The 6997-nt window shown below is 38.2% G+C and overlaps 1 pseudogene; it reads right to left on the bottom strand.

The window, feature by feature from the left end:
* Positions 1 to 4101: 4101 nt before the first annotated feature.
* LOC143637760 (RNA-binding protein 25-like) lies at positions 4102 to 6676 on the bottom strand (annotated as a pseudogene).
* Positions 6677 to 6997: the final 321 nt, after the last annotated feature.

The raw sequence follows: 6997 nt of genomic DNA on the forward strand, positions 1-6997 counted from the left end.
AAAATGTAGTTTTGGTCATGCCTGTAGTGAAGTGAACCTGATAGCAGAAGTTTAAAAAGTTTTGAAGAGAAAATAACAGATTTTGAAGTCTCTCAATCTGATAGCAGAAAGACCTCTGGGAAGGAGATGGAGAACTGATGCTAATATCCCAAGGTCAAGTTTATGGTCTATATTGTTTGTATAATGAAATTTTCTCTTTGTCACCAGCTATTATCAGTGTATATGGATACATTTAAGGTGGGAATATGAACTGACAATCAATAAAATCCACTTCTATTAACCTAAAACACCTGGACTCTTGTCCGACCCTCTATATAGCACAACCAATTTTCTCAGTAAGTAATGGGGCTCTAATCAGCAATATAACATACAAAGGCTTATATTATTTACTTCACAAAAGTGTCACATCTAATGGGTTACCATTCATACTGGAGAAATTATAACTCAAAATATGCAGTAATTGAAGAGGTTTGAACCCTACTAGCCATGTCCCAGTGAACAAGTAAGAGCCCTCATTTATAAATTCCCACTGGCAACTACCCAACCATATGCACTGTTGAGAGAATCCATGACACATAGTCTTGTTACCAGACATCCCTGACATCCATCCACTGACATCCCTTTTCTAGCATCCCTGCTACCTTAGCCAAGCTATGAACTTAACATGGAAACCCATACTATGATCTGAAAAACTCTGTTCTCTCAGATAGTATATGTTGAAACTTAACCAGGAATATGGTATATGGGGAGGTTAGGCCTGGGGGAGGCTTGGGATGGGATTAATGCCTTTAGAAAAGAGGCCCCGGATAACTGCCTTTCCTGTCCCTCCATGGACACAGTAAGAAGGCACCATCTATGAATCAAAGGGCACTTTAAACAGATACTAAATCTGTTGGTGTCCTAATATTGGAATGTTTAGCTTCCCAAACTTTAAGACATACTTTCCTATTGGTTTTAGGTTACTTAGTTTATGATATTTGACTATAACAAACTGAATGAACAATCATTGCCAATATGGAGGGCAGGGGTACACAGATGGTGAGGCACATGCCTAATATGTGTTGTGTGTATACTTTCTCACCAAGAGGGTGTATGATGTACCTGTGCCCAGCAGCCAAACCCACTGCCCATTAGGAGCTGGGAAGTCACTTTGAGCAGAAGCATCTTTTTTAAAAGATACTGCTTTGTGCATTGTTTAAAACTAATCTTGTATTTTAGGATTATGTATCAGGAAGTTGTATTTGGGTATTTGGCACTATTATTTAAATATTAAATATTAGCACTATTATTTATTTATTTGCCTTTGAATTCAGTCAACAGTGGAGAATTCCTTTATTTTGGTAGACTTTGCTTCAACATCACTAGTCATGCTTTCTGGTTCTCACATTGATCAAATGAGGTAGATACAATGATAATCCTCATGTTATAAACAACAATAACAAAAAATCAGTGATATTCCCAATATCAAAAAGTTAGTATTTGACAGAGTCAGGAGTTAAATCCAGATATTGGGTTTGGAGAGTCCATAAGTTTAGCCACAAAGCTAAGCTGACCCTTTCTGTGGACTATGCTGACCCCATCCCTTATTTGCAAGCTCATAGCACAATGCATTTTCAGGTTACTTGTCAATGAAATTAACTGTGTATAAATATGCTTAAAAACAACTCTACGTTAAATGTTTGACTCCCATTCGGTAAACATTAGATGAGGTGAGAGATGATGTTCCTCCCACTTCAGTGCAGACTAAATCAAGTGCAACATGCTACTTTCATTGAAAACCACAATATTTTAATTAGTAATACTAAACTTAAACCCCAAAACTTCCTAACTTTGCAAGAAGTAATTTATAGATATATTCCCTTGCCCCTCGTAAATTCATAGTTGGCTTTCAAGATAGAATGACATACTTAAATAAATCTCCTGCCAATTTCTTGAAAAGAATATAGTGATACACACACATAGTATTCCCTAGTTTTCATTTCAATAGACATGTGGGAATCCACCAAATATTTGCTTGAAGAAAAAAGCTTTTGATATATAGTCCCTTACCCTCAACATATTAGATTCTTGATTTAATGCCTAAAGTAGTAAACCATAAAGGAACATAAAAAAAGAAGAGAGAAAGTAAGCTCATTGTTATGCAGAATTGAACATATATATGTAGTGTTATTTTTACAAGGCATAAAAAATGTTCATAAAATGCATTTTGTCACCCACACTTCTTAAAGGCCCAGAAAAATGCAATTCAGCTATATTTTTATATTTATTGAATATAGAGTCTTATGGAATTTTAGTATCAAACAGAAGAAATTACATCATCTAATCCTTCCTCTCAGATTTTTATTTTCTTACCTCTTAAAACAGACGATGGTTCCAACTTTAAAACCTGAATTATTTTCAAGCCCAGCTGTTAAAGATTATAAGTAAACTCCTATAAAACCAGCTTATGTTAGCTTTATGTTGGCAACCTGAGTTGACAGAAATAATATAACACATTTTGGGATTTACATTGCAAAACACAAACTGGATTATAGCAGTGCACTGACATAATAAATATTAATGAGTAACCTTTCTTTTTCGAAGATTTTAGGTATTTAAAAATGCTATCTATCTATTTATAATTGTTTTGTGAAAAATATTTAAAAGTGAGTTCAAAAACAAGTTTGTTTGAATAATTTGGGCTAAGAACCAAAATACCCTATATATTTTAAGAAGACAAGTAATAAGGTGAATTTGTTGCTTACAAGTCATTGAAAGGTCTTTCTATGATCTGGTGAATGACTCTCAGAGTTCATCAGAACTGTCCTTATGGGGTAACTACTTAGCCACCATCAGACTACCCTCTAGCAGTACTTATAGTGTATCCAATAACATCACCCTACTGGTGATGAGATAAGGAAATATCCTACATCTGAGTAGAGGATGTAATTCACTTCCAGAAGCCTGGCTGTATAGGTGTCTGGAAAAGGTAAACGCTAATTTTTCAGGCCCTGGAAATAGATCCTGAGTGTAAATTCAGCATAACTATCACAATTTTAATGGAATTTGAATTAGATTAATATGTTATTATTTCAACATAAATTATATGAAATAAAGTTGTGGGTTTCTTCTGACCAAACAGGTAACAGAACTCCTAAAACTGATGCTTTAGTATTAAATAGAACTAATCCCACAGGTTTTTAAATTTCATGGATTCATTAAACTGGAAAAGTTAATTATGTTTATTCAGTAAAACTTAACAAATACTTCAGCCATTTCTAGTATCCCAAAGCATAGCTTTTTAAACTGATAGAGAGCATAAGGGGTTGGCTGATATGCAAATGTAAGAAGTGTTTGGCAACCTGTAAGTAATTCCCCTAGCTAATGAGCATGGGGATACCAAACATGAGTTGGGGTCTGCTTGGTGTCAGCATAAGAAACCATTCTCAACACAGACTTTGGTGATGGGAACTCAACCTTCTGTACCACAACTATAATAGTACCAACAGTTTGTGTGAACTGAGTAACATAGAAAAATAATAACCCAGATCAATTAAAATGATAATTTCACTCTGGAAAACAATATCCAATCTATCAAAGAGTAATGACTGAAATTGCATTCATATAGAAAACAGAACATTCTGGGTGTCTCATTGGAAAACCAAAAGAAAATTGCAAAACAGCAGCCCATGTGATAAAAAGGTTTAAGGTCTAATGGCATTTGGAAAGGCGTGAAATTCTGAAAAAAAATGGATTAATAATCATGTTTCACTATGGTAATACTCTTTTTTGGGGGGGAGTCATTTTAATATTTACAAGGAACAAATCAGTAGAACAAGATTATATCAGATAGGCTGTGTACAGTAGCTGCAGCTTATAAAACATACCAGTAATTTGTACCTGGTGAGTATAAAGAGAACCAAGGATTCAGATGACTTTACAACCAAAGGAGTACACAGGGCATTAACAAATTAGAGGACTAAAAAAAAAATTCACATTTTCTACATTAAAAAAAAATTACAGATCTCACAAATGCCTTTGAAGACAAAAAAAAAAATTCAAAGTCCTTTGAAGGGTGAGAAAGAAGAAATCTGAAATGGAACTCTAAATGTAAAAAGAGTTTTACTTCACAAGACCAATTTTCTTGGCTTCTGTTTCATATATCAATAATCTCCACATTTTGACTATAAAAACTTCTACTTCTTCATCAAGTACCATGGCGACATCATCTAAAATGCTCTGAGGTGAACTATGAGCTGTAACCTTAGAACAAACAAAATCAACTAATGTAGCTTCTTCTTCACCTACGTATTCTATGATTTTCTTATTAATCCATGGTCTAATTTGTCATTCCATCAATATAGAATCCACAATAGACCAATCCAAAGGATAAGCAAAGAGCTCAGGTTTGGCTGTAGGAATTTTCTCAATTAGACTCTTAATATGTTTGCGCTTTTCTTCAGTGTTTACAGTGCCTTTGGCAGCATTTTTATCATCTTCACCATAATCCAAGGGAACAAGTTTCCTTTTGCGGGAAACATCATCACTGTCTTCATCCTCAAATTTGTTAAAGACACAATCTACAGGTAGTTTCTTTCTCTTCACAGAATTAGGCTGACCAGGACTATTGGAAGCACCCAGTTTAAGACTTAGTCCTATTTTTGGCCTATGTTCCTCAGGTTGTTGTTGATCTGGTGAGTTTTAGTGAGGAAGAATAATACCACAGGGTGACTCATCCCGAGGAGTGTTGGGCCTTGCATTTCCACTAGCAGAGGAAACAGATGGCGCTGAGTTCATGGGCCTCAGAGTTCGTTTGAGACAAGGCTTTTGCTCTGGTTCTTCTTCCTCTTCCATGGGTTCTCCTTGTTTTTCTTCTTTTTCTTGCTTTTCTTCTTCTTCTTCCTCTGATTCTGGCTCTTGCTTTATTTGTGGTTGTCTACGCCTCTCAGCCTCTTGTTCCATCCTCTGAAGCTCTGCATCTGGATCTGGGTGCCCTTCTGCTAAAAGGCATTGCCTAATTTCCTCCAGTTCTTCCTTTTCTCTCTTCCGATCTCGTTCATCTGCTTCCATTTCCTTTTCTCTATCACGCAACCTTTTCTGAAGAGCACTCCACCTGTAATATTTGGGATCATCTCTATCATCATCATAGTCTTCTAAGAATTCTTTTAGTCGTTTAGCCTCTTTAGCCATTTCTCTTCTCCTTTCTTCTTCTCTTTCAGCCTCCTTCTCATATTCCCGGGTTTTCTTCCGTTCTCTGATTTCCCAATTCTTAAGACGCTCTTGATAAGCAGCTTCTTTCTCTCTCAGTTTTCTTTCAAGTTTTCTTCTTTCGTAAGCATCTTCCTCATCCTCTTCTCCGTCTCGTTTTTTGTCTTTCTCTCTTTCCCGCTCCCGTTCTCTTTCTCGCTCTCTCTCACGCTCCCTTTCTCGCTCTCTCTCTCTTTTCCGCTCTCGTTCCCTTTCAAGATCTCTGCTCTTTTCTCTTGATCGACTCCGATCTTTATTAGGATCTGAGCTCCTTTCCCGATCCCGGTCCCGATCTCTCTCGATCCGGATCTGGCTCTCGCTCCTTTGTACGGTCAGGGTCCCTATCCCGTTCTCGTTCCCGCTCCTGTTCTTTCTCCTTTTCTCGTTCACGTTCTCGTTCCCTTTCTCGTTCCCGTTCTCGCCTTTCTCGTTCCCTTTCACGCTCCCTCTCTCTTTCTCTCCGTTCTTTCTCAATTTCCTGTCTTTCTTTTTCCTTTTTGCCTTTCTCTTCTTCCAGTTTATCCTATTCCTTGTTACTTTCCAAGCTGAGAGTTTCATCTTGCATTAATCACCATATGATCTCTTGTGTGTGACTCTGAATTTGCTGATCTCTCTCAATATCAGGTCTTTTTTGTCTTCTTCCATTTCTATGGCATTTATATCCTCCTTGGTGATGAGTGGATAAGGGATCAGTGGGGCCACTGGAAATCTGCGGAAAATGTCCTCCTTCTTTTCCTTCTTCTTCTTCCTTGGGTGAGAATCAGACTCCTGTGATGGGGCATTTAGCTCACTGGAATATTCACGTATTAAAACTTCAATGGCCCCTTTAATCATCTGATCTCTTCTCTTGGTTTCTTCATCTAAGGCTTCTTCATCATCATTAGTGACAGTTTCAGGCCTGGCGTTCCCATTAGAAGCTTTCTTCTTTGCTTTCCATTCGTCCAGGTGTGCTTTTGTCTTTGCATCAACTTTAACAAGTAACTTCTTCTCTCCAATCTGCAGATCATGCAATAATCTGAGTGCACGGAGAGTAGATTCTGGCTCCTTATACTCACAGAATCCAAAAGCTTGAAGTTTTCCAGAAGCACCTTGTACTCTCTTCCAGCTCAAAACCAAACCACATTTAGCTAGGAGCTGTCGTATAAGAATGTCTGAGGCTTTCTCGGATATGTTGCCAACAAAAACTGTAGTAGTAGGAACCACAATTTTCATAATTTTCTTTTACCTTTAAACCTGGATGATCCTTCCTTGCTCCCAAATGCTTTCCGACCATGGACACAGTGGGTACTAAGACAGTTGGAGCAGGAGCCATAATGCTCATTAGTACAGGAATCATTGGGGTCCCTGGAGGCACAGGTGGAGGAAAGCCAGGAAACTGTGAGTGTGGGATACCCGGTGGGAGTGCTGGGATTCCCTTGGGAGGGCGATTCAAATGAGGGGGGAAAGACATTCTTATTGCAGCAGTAGAAGCTCTTGTATTATCATTATAATACTCTATCTCAGCACTTTCTTAGGAGGGCAGTTGGTATAGTACCCACCACTGAGAAAACGGTACTGTCTTTGCAGCCTTCTGGGCTCCACGTTACAAGTGGGCTCCACCGGTTCAAGGTTTCTGCGCACTGCTCGCCCGGGAGACTAATTTCGAAGCGCCTACTCGCAGAGGCCGCAAACACAGCCGCGATGCGCGGGGAGCTTCTGTGTGGTAATACTCTTATTAGGTAGGTTAGCTAGCCATAAACAGATGGGTATGAAGCAGGATAGTAACAAGTCT

Source organism: Callospermophilus lateralis, unplaced genomic scaffold (assembly GCF_048772815.1).
Source record: "Callospermophilus lateralis isolate mCalLat2 unplaced genomic scaffold, mCalLat2.hap1 Scaffold_83, whole genome shotgun sequence".
In the NCBI taxonomy this organism is placed as follows: domain Eukaryota; kingdom Metazoa; phylum Chordata; class Mammalia; order Rodentia; family Sciuridae; genus Callospermophilus; species Callospermophilus lateralis.